Below are 16,727 nucleotides of genomic sequence, written 5' to 3' on the forward strand. Positions count from 1 at the left end.
TGACAGCTGACTAACACCCAGGTACCTATTTTACTGCTAAGTAACAGGGGGCATAGGGTGAAAGAAACTCTGCCCATTGTTTCTCGCCGGCGCCCGGGATTGAACCCTGGACCACAGGGCAGTACTAGTCTGTTCTAGTACTTACCTAGTTGCTCTTGCCTAGTTGTGCTTGCGGGGGTTGAGCTCTGGCTCTTTGGTCCCGCCTCTCATCTGTCAATCAACTGGTGTACAGGTTCCTGAGCCTACTGGGCTCTATCATATCTACACTTGAAACTGTGTATGGAGTCAGCCTCCACCACATCACTGCCTAATGCAATCTATTTACTACTCTGACACTGAAAAAGTGCTTTCTGACGTCCCTGTGGCTCATTTGGGTACTCAGTTTCCACCTGTGTCCCCTTGTGCGTGTACCACCCGTGTTAAATAATGTCTTTATCTAACCCCTGCCAATTTCCCTGAGAATTATGTATGTAGTAATCATGCCTCCCCCCCCTAACTATTCTGCCTTTCAGCGACGTGAGGTGCAATTCACGCAGCCTTTCCTCGTAACTCACACCTCTTAGTCCTGGAACTAGTCTACTGGCATACCTTAGAACCGTCCCCAACTTCGCCTTATGCTAGTATATCTGTTTCTGAACTTGTTGTAACTGTACTGAAATAGTACAAGATTAACTATGATTAACTATCGGCGCAAATAAAAACAATAACAAAGCAATTCTAACAAAAACACAGCCAGGGAGGTTAGCAACAAGGAAGGTATACCAGAGAGAGAGAGAGAGAGAGAGAGAGAGAGAGAGGAGAGACAGTTTACCTGCCCAATGCGGCCACTCCCAGCTCCCTAGCATACAAATCCTTCACATTACGGGCACCCCCTGGGGAGCGGACAGCGGGTCGTACCTTAGCTCCTGGCTACCAATTTCTCTCTTTTACCACCCCCACACCTTCAACGTTTCCCATGATAACGTTTCGTCTCAAACGTTTCTGGCAACGAAGCAACTTTAAAACGTTTTCTTATGTAGAAACATTTATAAATCTCTGAACGTTATATCACCTTCAACGTTTGTATGATAACGTTTTGTATCAAACGTTTTTGGCTACATTGCAACTTTCACTCGTCTACGTAGGCCTAAACCCGTCTATATTGAAGAGTGAAGACATGACCAACAAATCCACGCACTCTGTCTTCCTCAGCAAACGTCTGTGAGGCAGACTCTCAGAGTGCAAGAACAGTGTTCAGAGTGTAAGGGCAGTGTTCAGAGTGCAAGGGCAGTGTTCAGAGTGCAAGGGCAGTGTTCAGAGTGCAAGGGCAGTGTTCAGAGTGCAAGAACAGTGTTCAGAGTGCAAGAACAGTGTTCAGAGTGCAAGAACAGTGTTCAGAGTGCAAGAACAGTGTTCAGAGTGCAAGAACAGTGTTCAGAGTGCAAGAACAGTGTTCAGAGTGCAAGAACAGTGTTCAGAGTGCAAGAACAGTGTTCAGAGTGCAAGAACAATGTTGCACTCTTTCCACTGTCGATTTTAAAATATGTTGAAAAAAGCATTAAAAATAGATTTTAAAGCACGAAAAAGTTTAAAAAATTGATTTTTAAGCATGAAAATTAAAAAAAATAGACTTTTAAGCATGAAAAAGTTAAAAAAATAGATTTTTAAGCATGAACGGCTCTCAGTAGAGTGAAGCTGTCAATCCTTCATTAATCCGGGATTTTGGATGGGCTTAAATACGTCGTTTACGATCCTCGACTCCGGCCGTTTTTACGCCATAAACTTCAAACTAATTGGCTGACAGTTCGACGAAGGGGGGAAACTATTCCCACTTTCTTAAAAAAGAAAACAGGTCTGACGTTCGCATGATTCTGGTATTCTAACCGACTCTGACGATTTATTAAAAATTGGAAGACGGGATGACACAGGTCGTGTTTGCGTTCTTTTAGGGGTGCTGGCGGATACCTCCGGATTCATCGAGTATTTACGTATCCACGAACGGCATCCTTGTTTTATCATGGCGGATTTGTTTACATATTTTAAGACAGTTTACGAGTTGGGAAACTTCATAAGCAATCTCGTAGTGCTTCAGAGCTTATACAACTGTTTAATTTGTGTAAACAAAGCCGAGATGAGTGTTGAAGGATGTAGAGGTTTCGTTCGTGGAGGCGTCAGTGACTGATGAGATGCTGCCCAGATTTTAGGGAAGGGAACTATCAGGGGGAAAGCGTCAAGCCATTACGACAATATAGCACTTGCAATGGATCAGGATAAGGATTTGGAATGGGACGGAAGGGAAAATGAATGGTGCCCAATCACTTATGGACGGTCGGGGATTGAACGCCGAACCTGCATGAAGCGAGACCGTCGCGATCTACCGTCCAGCCCAAGTGGATCTCAGAGAAAAGTTGGACAATAATTTGTATATTTCGTGAATACCAGTCACTTCGGCAACAACTAATCTAGTACATTTATTCCTCCAAGGAGGAATAATTGCCATTTATTCCTCCAAGGAGTGCCGGACCAACCGGGCTGTGGTGGGTATATGGGCCTGCGGGCCGCTCCAAGCAACAGCCTGGTGGACCAAACTCTCACAAGTCGAGCCTGGCCTCGGGCCGGGCTTGGGGGAGTAGAAGAACTCCCAGAACCCCATCAACCAGGTATATGTGGGCCTGCGGGCCGCTCCAAGCAACAGCCTGGTGGACCAAACTCTCACAAGTCGAGCCTGGCCTCGGGCCGGGCTTGGGGGAGTAGAAGAACTCCCAGAACCCCCATCAACCAGGTATCAACCAGGTAACATTTTTCCTCCAAAAATGTGTTCACTTGTATGTAAATGATCAGGAGAGAACTTCTATCCTTAAGAGAACTTAAGTTCTCTCAAGGAGAGAACTTAATATTGCACTGCAGCTGGGATCATGTGCTCGTGTGCCTTTCAGGGGTTCTATAGTCACAGTGGCTTAGCATATTCTCCTCAAAATTACTTATTTCCCAAGCAAAGTGCCAGATAAAGCGCTTGTGGAGAAGGCCAGTCATTCCCTCGTCATTAGCAGCTACTTGACCAGTGCGATACTTCTCTTTGGTGGGGTATAACTGGCAAGGAACTTCAAGGACTGGTAGGCGATGAGTCACAATAACGTGGCTAAATTATGTTGACCAGACTACACACTAGAAGGTGAAGGGACGACAACGTTTCGGTCCGTCCTGGACCATTCTCAAGTCGATTGTGAGACAAGTTCAAGGACTTGTCTCCGGCGTCTCTGTCATCCCTTCATCGTGGTGACCCAACCTCCCAGCCAGATTCACGAAACAGTTACGCAAGCACTTACGAACCTAGGGCACGATTCACGAAGCAGCTACGCAAGCACTTACGAACCTGTACATCTTTTCTCAATCTTTGGCGGCTTTGTTTACAATTATTAAACAGTTAATGAGCTCCGAAACACCAGGAGGCTGTTTATAACAATAACAACAGTTGATTGGCAAGTTTTCATGATTGTAAACTGTTTAATAAATGTAACCAAAGCCGTCAAAGATTGAGGAAAGATGTACACGTTCGTAAGTGCTTGTATAACTGCTTCGTGAATCTGGCCCCCAGGTTTGTAAGTGCTTGTGTAACTGCTTCGGGAATCTGGCCCCTTACACGAGTTGACAATTGTCTAAGACGGACCGAAACGTCGTCGTCTCCTCATCTTCTGCCACTTCGGGCTGGACGGTAGAGAGACGGTCTCGCCCATGCATGTCGGCGTTCAATCCCCGACCGTGCACAAGTGGTTGGGGCACCATTCCTTTCCCCTCCGTCCCATCCCAAATCCTTATCGTGACCCCTTCCCAGCGCTATATAGTCGTAATGGCTTGACGCTCTCCCCTGATAGTTCCCTTCCCTTCCTCATCTTCTGGGGTATGATTTATTCATCATTTCTTCAGCCACTTTATTGTGACTCATCATTTGCACCTCTTATTATTTTATTTTTCTTACATATCCTTGTACAATTATTTGTCAAATTTATAATTTTTTTGCTATAAACCTATCCCTTTTTAATTAAAATATCGTTCCAATAACAAAGAGAAGGTGCATCACCTCAAAATTTAAAAATGGCGGGAACTCTGAGATGTGTGTCGTACTTGGCCAATCAAAAACAAAACAAAGACGCTGTGTGTTTCCTTGTCTGTGTACGGGATGAAAATATACGTTCTGGTGCGTCAGTGAGCTATTGTGATTGGCTTAATAACCCCCGAGAGGCTGACAGGCCTGGATAACCCTGTAGGAGTAAAAGTATCCCGAGCGACAGAAGGCGTTGGGTGAAGACATCCTGAGCCACACAAGGCGATGAACACCAGTATCCTGAGCCACACAAGGCGTTGGGGGAAGGCATCCCGAGCCACACAAGGCGATGAACACCAGTATCCTGAGCCACACAAGGCGTTGGGTGAAGGCATCCTGAGCCACACAAGGCGTTGGGTGAAGGTATCCTGAGCCACACAAGGCGTTGGGTGAAGGTATCCTGAGCCACACAAGGCGCTGGGTAAAGGAATCCTGAGTCACACAAGGCGATGAACACCAGCATCCTGAGCCACACAAGGCGTTGGGTAAAGGAATCCTGAGCCACACAAGGCGTTGGGTGAAGGCATCCTGAGCCACACAAGGCGTTGGGTAAAGGAATCCTGAGCCACACAAGGCGTTGGGTAAAGGAATTCTGAGCCACACAAGGGGATGAACACCAATATCCTGAGCCACACAAGGCGTTGGGTAAAGGAATCCTGAGCCACACAAGGCGTTGGGTAAAGGAATCCTGAGCCACACAAGGCGTTGGGTAAAGGAATCCTGAGCCACACAAAGCGATGAACACCAGTATCCTGAGCCACACAAGGCGTTGGGTAAAGGAATCCTGAGCCACACAAGGCGATGAACACCAGTATCCTGAGCCACACAAGGCGTTGGGGGAAGGTATCCTGAGCCACACAAGGCGTTGGGGGAAGGTATCCTGAGCCACACAAGGCGATGAACACCAATATCCTGAGCCACAGGAGGCGATATTGATAAGAACGTACCGATGCCAAATAATCCCTTAAGAAATAGATATATACATAGAATATCCATAGATATACATAGAAATAGATACTCAGGTGCGTGTATGTGGTCCGGAAAGAGGACGATACGTATACACAGCGGGTTCGAGGGAGCAACTTTAGCTGTCTTCGCTAACCTAGCGTATCCCGCTAGTAACAGGCTGAGGTTAGCGTGATGGGGGGCGGGGGCGGGAAAGGCGGGAACTATCAGGGGGAAAAACTCCAAGCCATTATGACAATATAGCCCTGGGAAGGGGGTCAGGATAAGGATTTGGGATGGGACGGAAGGGAAAGGAATAAGCTAGTATACCAGACGTAAGAGGTGAATCTACCAGACGGAAGAGCAGAGTCGACCAGACGTAAGAGCATAATCTACCAGCCCTAGGGGGGGGGGGTGGTGGGGGGGGGCAGCACCACCAACAACCCACCGGGACCAATTGACATGCTAGCAGACACCCAATTAAACTAGAGTCGAGAATGGTCAGGAATTTCAATGACATTCGGCGTGGTTGTGGCAGCGCATGGGAGGGAGGGAGGGAGGGAGGGATGGAGAGTTTGAGGGAGAGTGTGAGGGAGGAAGAGAAGGAGAGTATGAGGGAGTGAGAGAGAGAGAGAGACCGACTGTGGGAGAGTTAGTGTGTCCGTCTTGCATAGCGCACTCTATCCTCCAAGGGCCAGATTCACGAAAGCACTTACGCAAGCACTTACGAACGTGTACATCTTTCCTCAATCTTTGACGGCTTTGGTTACATTTATTAAATAGTTTACAAGCATGAAAACTTGCTAATCAATTGTTGTTATTGTTATAAACAGCCTCCTGGTGGTTCGGAGCTCATTAACTGTTTAACAATTGCAAACAAAGCCTCCAAAGATTGAGAAAAGATGTACAGGTTCGTAAGTGCGTGCGTAACTGCTTCGTGAATCTGACCCCAAGCTAGCAATTGCAAGAGCAGGAACGATGGGATGATATTCACCCCCATTCATAAACACGCTGCCTCGGGCAGAGTGAGGGATATAAACAATGGTTTATCTCCCTCATTTGGTTGGAGATGCGTGTACATCTCTCCCTCCAGCTTCTACCAGCATCTCTAGCAGATTAGGGACGAGAGTTATCTCTGGAGACTATCTGAAAACTAATTATAAATAAGCACTGCTTACTTAAGGAGGTAAGTCTTAGTTGGTAAGACTTACCAACTAAGTCTTGGTAAGTCTTGCGTCTTGGAGGTAATTGGTTGCCAGGCTACGATGATGAGCTAGTCGAGTGTGTTTGAAGAGAAAAACATACAGGATAATACACACAAGAGAAGGTTGTTGACCAGACCACACACTAGAAGGTGAAGGGACGACGACGTTTCGGTTCGTCCTGGACCATTTTCAAGTCGACTGTGAGAAGGAGACTGAAGAAGTCACAGAAGAGAAGGTCTTAGGGTTTGGCCCCCCCCCAAGGCTCTCTGCCAGGAGCCCTGATTACTGTCGCTGCCACTGATAAGTTATATCGTGCAAGCGATGCGGTAGGGATTGAATATGAGAAGGTTCTCTCACTCCTCTCCCTCTGGAAAAAACAGCTACGTGTGTCATGATGTAGTGAAGCACGTGAATGGTAATTTAACACATAAAAAAAGGAATGTTGAGCCTGTTCTTGTTGTTTTTAGGTTCAGCTACTGGGAACAAAAAATTGTAAGTAGCAGGGGCTATGGTGAGCCCGTAGTGGACTTACCTGGCGCAGGAGCGGGGCAAGTAGCGCGGGCTATGGTGAGCCCGTAGTGGACTTACCTGGCACAGGAGCGGGGCAAGTAGCACGGGCTATGGTGAGCCCGTAGTGGACTTACCTGGCGCAGGAGCGGGGCAAGTAGCACGGGCTATGGTGAGCCCGTAGTGGACTTACCTGCCACAGGAGCGGGGCAAGTAGCACAGGCTATGGTGAGCCCGTAGTGAACTTACCTGGCACAGGAGCGGGGCAAGTAGCACAGGCTATGGTGAGCCCGTAGTGAACTTACCTGGCACAGGAGCGGGGCAAGTAGCACAGGCTATGGTGAGCCCGTAGTGAACTTACCTGGCACAGGAGCGGGGCAAGTAGCACGGGCTATGGTGAGCCCGTAGTGGACTTACCTGGCACAGGAGCGGGGCAAGTAGCACGGGCTATGGTGAGTCCGTAGTGGACTTACCTGGCACAGGAGCGGGGGCTGTAATTGATGTTGAACCTAAACATAGTATTGCCACTTACTACTACTTCTACTACTATCATTTCTACTATTTCTACTGTTACTACTGCTAGGGTTCTACAAAGAAAAAAATACAAACCAAAAAAAGATTCAAATAAAGATATTAATTTATAGAAGTCTCAGCAATACGGCATAACCCTGGAAACACAAACCGAAACTGTCTCTATTTTCCGCTTGTTACAACTTGTAATAAAGTTGTTACATCTTGGCTTAACGTGTTTATGACGTATTAGAACGTTGTTACAACTTGCTATATTGGTTGTTATAACTGGTTAGGAGGTGTTAAAACTTGTTCGAACGTTGTACCAACGTCGTAGTTTCGGTGTGTGTTTGGCGGGAAGACACTTATTTGAAGAAAAGTATGTCTTCGACAAGTTTGAAAACTTATACTCTTCAAGGGATGCGCATTTACACGGTTAAACACCATTGGTTCTGGCTTGTAACTGTTTGGGAGACCACATGGGCAACCGCTTTCTAGGTTAAGGGTTTTCTAGATCTTCTAGGCGCCCTAGATAAGTCTTCCTGTCCCCGATAACGATAAACCTAGCAAGAAATCATGAGAAATCGTGAGGCAGCATTAACCCTTAAACTGCTAATCATTTCATGTTCTTCATCCACGTATACATTACACACAGAAATCACAATAGCGTGATGCATCAAATGACCAAATCCACAAGGGACGTGATGAGAGTTCGAATCTGGGATCCTCTTGGACGTAGGTTCGAACCCTCACCACGGCTCTTGTGAATTTGTTCACACATGATTTTTCTTATTCAAAACCCTTAAGAATCAATCGCATACGGCGGGTTAAACAGTTTAGGGGCTGATGACGAACCCTCACAACAGAAGATGAACACAATGACGACGTTTCGGTCCATATTGGACCATTAATCAAGTCGTGTGTTGATACTGTTAAGACCCTAAACAGTCTGAACCCCTAAGCTTTAGAGAGTTCAGACTCTGCAGTATGACCACGCCGTCAGAGAGCAGCCTATGCCATCATAGACAAGGAACAAGGCACCTCCTTCACACACACACAAATTGCTTATACGAACAAAATAAGGAGGTTAGCCCTATGTATGATAGTATTGAAAGTAATATTGTTATCGTGACCCCCTGCTGTTTATATATTTATCCAGCTGTTTATTCATTTATCCAGCTGTTTATTCATTTATCCAGCTGTTTATATATTTATCCAGCTGTTTATATATTTATCCAGCTGTTTATTCATTTATCCAGCTGTTTATTCATTTATCCAGCTGTTTATATATTTATCCAGCTGTTTGTATATTTATCCAGCTGTTTATATATTTATCCAGCTGTTTATATATTTATCCAGCTGTTTATATATTTATCCAGCTGTTTATATATTTATCCAGCTGTTTATATATTTATCCAGCTGTTTATATATTTATCCAGCTGTTTATATATTTATCCAGCTGTTTATTCATTTATCCAGCTGTTTATTCATTTATCCAGCTGTTTATATATTTATCCAGCTGTTTATTCATTTATCCAGCTGTTTATATATTTATCCAGCTGTTTATATATTTATCCAGCTGTTTATATATTTATCCAGCTGTTTATTCATTTATCCAGCTGTTTATATATTTATCCAGCTGTTTATTCATTTATCCAGCTGTTTATATATTTATCCAGCTGTTTATATATTTATCCAGCTGTTTATATATTTATCCAGCTGTTTATTCATTTATCCAGCTGTTTATTCATTTATCCAGCTGGATTATTTATAGTTTTTCATCTTGGAACGATGGATTCCGGGGATTATTTTGGGTTAATGGTTTAGGCTACCTTACCTTGAGGTGCTTCCGGGGCTTAGCGTCCCCGCGGCCCGGTCGTCGACCAGGCCTCGTGGTTGCTGGACTGATCAACCAGGCTGTTAGACGCGGCTACTCGCAGCCTGACGTATGAGTCACAGCCTGGTTGATCAGGTATCCTTTGGAATACCAAAGGATACCTGATCACTGTACTAACACATATCTGCCAACTTGAAAGATTTATTAGTGTTCAGACACTGGTAAAGTTGGTGTGGGATGCAGAGCGGTTGTGTTCCGAGTGCTGTGTGACCTGCTGATTTTACCTCATTGTTTACATTTATTGTTTCTGGAAAGTAAACAGATTATGACGTGTCAAGGGCAGAAGACTGACCCAGGAGGGATTCCACTGGTAAATCTCTTTCGTCTGGATACTTGAGGAAGCCCATTGGTAACCTCCGTTCATCCGGATCTTTGTGGAACCCCCAGTTGTGACCCCCCACCGGCCATCAGGATACTGGAGGAACCCCTACTTGTGACCCCCAAGCCATCAGGGTACTGGAGGAACCCCTACTTGTGACCCCCAGCCATCAGGGTACTGGAGGAACCCCTACTTGTGACCCCCCAGCCATCAGGATACTGAAGGAACCCCTACTTGTGACCCCCCAGCCATCAGGATACTGAAGGAACCCCTACTTGTGACCCCCCAGCCATCAGGATACTGAAGGAACCCCTACTTATGACCCCCCAGCCATCAGGATACTGAAGGAACCCCTACTTGTCACAATAAGTCATCTGACTTGTGTGTGAGAGTAAGAGTAAGCAAAAAGAGATAACAGTAAGAGAAGGGGATGGGAACAAATAAGAGGAGGTAGGGAATAAAGATAAAGACCCATATGCTAAAAGAAGGGAAGAGAATTGGAGAGAGAGAGCAGTAAATATAACTAGGAATGAATGTGAATTAAAGAGAAGGATTGTGATAATATTGAACTGTTGGTAGTGGTGGACTGTGGTAGTGGTTGACTGTGGTAGTGGTTGACTGTGGTAGTGGTTGACTGTGGTAGTGGTTGACTGTGGTAGTGGTTGACTGTGGTAGTGGTTGACTGTGGTAGTGGTGGACTGTGGTAGTGGTGGACTGTGGTAGTGGTTGACTGTGGTAGTGGTTGACTGTGGTAGTGGTGGACTGTGGTAGTGGTTGACTGTGGTAGTGGTTGACTGTGGTAGTGGTGGACTGTGGCAGTGGTGGACTGTGGTAGTGGTGGACTGTGGTAGTGGTTGACTGTGGTAGTGGTGGACTGTGGTAGTGGTGGACTGTGGTAGTGGTGGACTGTGGCAGTGGTGGACTGTGGTAGTGGTTGACTGTGGTAGTGGTTGACTGTGGTAGTGGTTGACTGTGGTAGTGGTTGACTGTGGTAGTGGTGGACACAGGCAGAGCAGGACAAGCCAGAGAGCGAGAGAGAGAGAACCCACCCACCCACCACCAGCAGTGTGGTGTGTGTGTGTGTGGGGTAAAAGTTAAAATAGCCTCCACCAGAACTAACTTTACGGTTTACCCAGACACACACGCCTTCTCTTAACTACGTGAAGGAATGCGTATATATACACACACACACACACCTGCGTGTATGTATGTACTCACACATGTATGGCGTTCCTCAGTCACGCTCCGAACAATACATTACACAGATAATGAATTATTAAACCCCCCCATGAATGAGACTCATGAGAAATAGTTAAACCCCAGGAATGAGAAATCATAATTCATTTATTTTCCCATTAAACCATAGGAAAGATAAATCAAACCAATAAATGGGGAATATATAAGCAACGGAAAATGAGAATGAGGCCACAGGAGAGATAAATGAGACTCAGAGACAGAGAATGAATAAGGCGAAAGATTGACAGAATGACAGGAGACAGGAGAGATTAAGAGAACAATCAGACAGAATTACAGAAATTTATGAAAAATATGAGGCAGGAGTGAATGACGGACAGGGAAGTATAACGGACAGGGAAGTATAACGGACAAAGAAGTATAACGGACAGGGAAATATAACGGACAGAGAAGAGGTATATATGACAGTCACATCAGCTGCCAAATGCTCGTCTATATATGTAAACAATTACACATACAGATACGTTCCGAAATTAAGATGACATAATGTATCCCGTTCATGTATAATATACCCTTTCTGCACTCTTATCATACACACACTATGTTGTATGGTTATATGTCCTATATACACGTCCATACACTCATTCAAACAAATCAATATATATATATATATATATATATAATATATATGGCATGTATATATATGTGTGTTGTTTTGGTTTAGAGTGATCTCAGGTCCGCAGAAGAGGTTGGCTCCGGCCGTGATTCCTGAACATTGTAGCAGCGTCGCGCCACATATTTTCGTCCCTCTGGGAGCCATGAACACAACCGTAATGAATACGCATACTAGCCATAGCCTATCCACGGCGGGTGCTGTCATCAACCACAACCTGACCACCAGAGCCGTCCACGGCCGCCCGTGCAGCGTGGCGGCTTGGCGGGAAGGGACGTTCGCGGCGGCGTTCGCGGGGCGTCCGCGAAGACGGAGCTGAGAAACGGTTCGTTGGACGGAGGGAAAAGGTAGAAGCGTGTGAGGCAGCTCAGGCTTTTGTGTCTCTCCCCGGGTGTTCTGCTGAGCGCGCCGCCGCCCTCAGAATGTGTGGTATGCGGCCAGCCTGGTGCCCGGCGATATCCGATTCTCCTTAATCCAAATTCATCCCTTTGCCGGATAGATCGGTGCGTTGAGGTGATGATTACACACACACACCCGCCAGCGGCTTTGACACACAGTCTGTGTTAATAATCCCGGTAATATCTTGAACTGTGATCTATCAACCGACGGTAAAAGATTACTGGTAGATAACAAAACATCATTCTGAGTACGCATTTCATGTTTTATTCGGCATTAGGATATGTAATATATGGCAAATAAATTCAGAAATGCTAAATATGCTATAAATGAGCATTTTAGCACCCTTGAGGCCTCCAAAAAGGCTCATTTCACCAACGTTGCCGTAAGATGAATCGAAGTGTTCCTGCGCCGCCCAGATGACAGGTGAGTGGGGAGGAGGAGAGAACAGCCAATTACAACCAAGATGGCGTCTAAGTATACATTGGCATCGGTGATGGTTTTTCCCTAAGTGACGTGTTGTGTGAGTGCTATTTCGAATATTAGAGTGTATGATGGTGTGCATAAACAGTGAGGAAGGCAGGGATTACCATGGCGTCACGAGACAATCAAGCGGTGAGTAGACACAGACCTTTCTTGTTGATCGTCATCTCATCTCACTTGAGGGTAGCCACTGCTCTTTAGGTTAATTTCTCTTCTCCCCGGTGTGCATTTCCCGCCTCTAGGCCCCCAGTAGCTCGGCTTTCGGGCCGGCTCGAGGCTAAAGAGAGAGAGAAAAATCACGCTGAAAGTAGAATAACGAAGAGAAACGGTGAAGAGAGCATGTGTGTGTGAGAGAGCGAAGAGATGCTGGCCCAGCCGCTGTCTGCCATCATTTGCTTATTATCTCCTCTCTTATGACGGAAGGCGAGAGGAACCCTTGTGTGAGAGCTCCCTCCTTGAGCTGGAGCCCTCTTCTATCCCCCCAGGGGCTAGTCCACTATCCCCCAGGGCTCGGGGGGGCAGTCAGGACAGACGAGATGGAACCAAACCCACTCCGTACGTCGCGAACGATTGTGACACGGATTGATAGATTGAGTTATACCCGACTGTGTTTACGATCAGCCGTGGGAAATGCCTCGATGCTGAGGCAGGCATAAGAGAGCAGCAAGCAGCCAGCCACCAGGCTGGCTGCACATATGCACCCCCTGGCATCATGTAGCATTATACATATAGAACAAAGTATATGTGTGTAGCTTAATTCAGGTTTGGGCTAGTGAACTCCACGAGGAATACGCCCTGGCGACTTCAACGGCGACTTCAACGGAAAATAAATAGTGATCCACTTGATCATAATTATTTTAGTACACACACATTATATATATATATATATATATATATATATATATATATATATATATATATATATATATATATATATATATACTTATATTTGGTATTGTCACAAGCTTTAGGTTATTTTTGTGATTCTGGGTATCGTGGCTCTGGTTATCTTTTGTGATGTAGGATAACCCGGATCTGGTTATCCTTTAAGATGAAGGATAACCTGGTTCTGGTTATAGTTTGTGATGTAGGATAACCCGGATCTGGTTATCCTTTCTGATGTAGGATAACCTGGCTCTGGTTATCCTTTGTGATGTAGGATAATCTGATTGTTGTTATACTTGGTGATGAAGGATAACCTGGCTCTGGTTATCTTTTGTGTGATTAGCTTAGCTGTTGTTATGTTTGATGGAGGTTATCGACCTTGGTGATAGCTAAAATGATCTTTGCCAAGTTTTGCATGGTGTGGCTATCTTATTCCTTTTCACGTAGACTGTGATTAATACCGTTATCTCAGTATTTATCCTCCCTGTTATCCTAACTTCCGTAATGCTCCTTGAAGCTATCCTGAAAATCACTATGTTCAAGATAAACTTAGCTATATTTTTATGTGATTTATAACAGATTTTATGTGATATCGTAAGGGGCAACACATTAGCCAAGGTCCCTGGTTATCTTGCCTGAGGCTCGGCTGTACTGATGATAGCAAACATTACTTTGTGAGAATATTTGATTTAAAGTGACGTTTCCGCTGTTGGAACTTTTTTAACAGGATCTAAATAAAGTACTACTTTTTTAAGTAGTGTTGGAGTACTTTCTTTCAGCGTTTTGTTAAACAAAAAATAAAGTAGTGTTTTCATCTGTTGCTATCCTAGCTGAAGTTACCTGTTGCTATCCTAGCTGAAGTTACCTGTTGTTATCCTAGCTGAAGTTACCTGTTGCTATCCTAGCTGAAGTTACCTGTTGCTATCCTAGCTGAAGTTACCTGTTGTTATCCTAGCTGAAGTTACCTGTTGTTATCCTAGCTGAAGTTACCTGTTGCTATCCTAGCTGAAGTTACCTGTTGCTATCCTACCTGAATTTACCTGTTGTTATCCTAGCTGAAGTTATCTGTTGCTATCCTAGATGAAGTTACCTGTTGCTATCCTAGCTGAAGTTACCTGTTGCTATCCTAGCTGAAGTTATCTGTTGCTATCCTAGCTGAAGTTATCTGTTGCTATGCTAGCTGAACTTACCTGTTGCTATCCTAGCTGAAGTTACCTGTTGCTATCCTAGCTGAAGTTACCTGTTGCTATCCTAGCTGAAGTTACCTGTTGCTATCCTAGCTGAAGTTATCTGTTGCTATCATAACTGTAGTTATCTGTTGCTATCCTAGCTGAACTTACCTGTTGCTATCGTAGCTGAAGTTACCTGTTGCTATCCTAGCTGAAGTTACTTGTTGCTATCCTAGCTGAAGTTATCTGTTGCTATCCTAGCTGAAGTTATCTGTTGCTATCCTAGCTGTAGTTATCTGTTGCTATCCTAGCTGCAGTTATCTGTTGCTATCCTAGCTGAAGTTACCTATTGCTATCCTAGCTGAAGTTATCTGTTGCTATCCTAGCTGAAGTTATCTGTTGCTATCCTAGCTGAAGTTATCTGTTGCTATCCTAGCTGAAGTTATCTGTTGCTATGCTAGCTGAACTTACCTGTTGCTATCCTAGCTGAAGTTACCTGTTGCTATCCTAGCTGACGTTATCTGTTGTTATCTTTACCCAGTCTAAATAAAACACTACTTTTTTTACTGTTTTATTAAATGACTTGCTTACTTTTATTCAGTCTACTGTCTACTGATTCTATTTCTACTTTAATAACTCTACTGTCTTTTTTATGTGTACTGCCTACTTTTAATTAAGCATACTGTCTACTTTACTGAATCTACTATCTACTTGTGTTAAGTCTACTTTTTACTTTTTGGTTCTTGTGCATCCTATGTTGTTAGTAATATGTTGGGTCCTAGGCAGCAACATAGGCTGTAACATGGGCCGCAACATAGGCCTATAACTGTTATCATGTTACTGATGTTATCTTGACTGGTTTTCCTGAGTGTATCCTATGAGGTTATTAACACTTCTGTTATGTTTGTTGAGGTTATCTTAAGGAACTGTATATTTGGAGTTATCTTAGGTGTTATATTAGGTTATCCTAGATGCAGGTGTTGCTATTCTAGTTGAATTTGTCTGATGCTATCCTAGCTGAAGGCGTTGCTATCTTAGCTGAAGCTGTTGCTATCCTAGTTGAAGCTGTTGCTATCATACCTGAAGCTGTTGCTATCCTAGTTGAAGCTGTTGCTATCCCAGCTGAAATTGTTTGTTGCTATCCTAGCTGAAGTTACCTGTTGTTATCCTAGCTGAAGTTACCTGTTGCTATCCTAGCTGAAGTTACCTATTGCTATCCTAGCTGAAGTTACCTGTTGCTATCCTAGCTGAAGTTACCTGTTGCTATCCTAGCTGAAGTTATCTGTTGCTATCCTAGCTGGTTATCTGTTGCTATCCTAGCTGAAGTTACCTGTTGCTATCCTAACTGAAGTTACCTGTTGCTATCATAACTGAAGTTAAGTTGCTATCTTAGCTGAAGTTATCTGTTGCTATCTTAGCTGAAATTATCTGTTGCTATCCTAGCTGAAGTTATCGGTTGTTATCCTAACTGAAGCTATCTGTTGTTTCCTAGCTGAAGTTATCTGTTGCTATCCTAGCTGAAGTTATCTGTTGCTATCCTAGCTGAAGTTATCAGTTATTATCCTAGCTAAAATTCTGTTGCTATCCATTCTGAAGCTATCGGTTGCTATCCTACCTGAAGCTATCGGTTGCTATCCTAGCTGAAATTATCTGTTGCTATCCTAGTTGTAGTTATCTGTTGCTATCCTAGTTGTAGTTATCTGTTGCTATCCTAGCTGAAGTTATCTGTTGCTATCCTAGCTGAAGTTATCAGTTGCTATCCTAGCTGCCGTTATCTGTTGCTATCGTAGTTGAAGTTGCCTGTTATCTGAATTTTTCTGTTGTTTTCCTAACTGAAGTTACTGCTATCCTGGCTGAAGCTGTTGACATCCTAGATGAAGTTGCTATTGTTATCCTAACCGAAAGTCTCCGTTTCAAAGGCTTTCAGCGATATCCTAACTACTGAATTTTTACAAACGTTATCCAAGGAGTTCTAATTATTTCTGAGGTTATCTTAATGTAAAATTAACTTGGATTAATTATCCTGTCGTTTCCAATTGGTTTATGCTTCCTGTTGGCTGTCAAGGTAATTGTAACAGTGTGGGTGTGGCAATAGTGTTGGTGGGTGTGGCAGTAGTGTTGGTGGGTGTGGCAGTAGTGTTGGTGGGTGTGGCAGTAGTGTTGGTTGGTGGGTGTGGCAGTAGTGTTGGTGGGTGGGTGTGGCAGTAGTGTTGGTGGGTGTGACAGTAGTGTTGGTTGGTGGGTGTGGCAGTAGTGTTGGTTGGTGGGTGTGGCAGTAGTGTTGGTGGGTGGGTGTGGCAGTAGTGTTGGTGGGTGTGACAGTAGTGTTGGTTGGTGGGTGTGGCAGTAGTGGTTGGTGGGTGTGGCAGTAGTGTTGGTTGGTGGGTGTGGCAGTAGTGTTGGTTGGTGGGTGTGGCAGTAGTGTTGGTTGGTGGGTGTGGCAGTAGTGGTTGGTGGGCGTGG

The sequence above is a fragment of the Procambarus clarkii genome, chromosome 14, assembly GCF_040958095.1.
Source record: "Procambarus clarkii isolate CNS0578487 chromosome 14, FALCON_Pclarkii_2.0, whole genome shotgun sequence".
NCBI classification, from domain to species: Eukaryota; Metazoa; Arthropoda; class Malacostraca; order Decapoda; family Cambaridae; genus Procambarus; species Procambarus clarkii.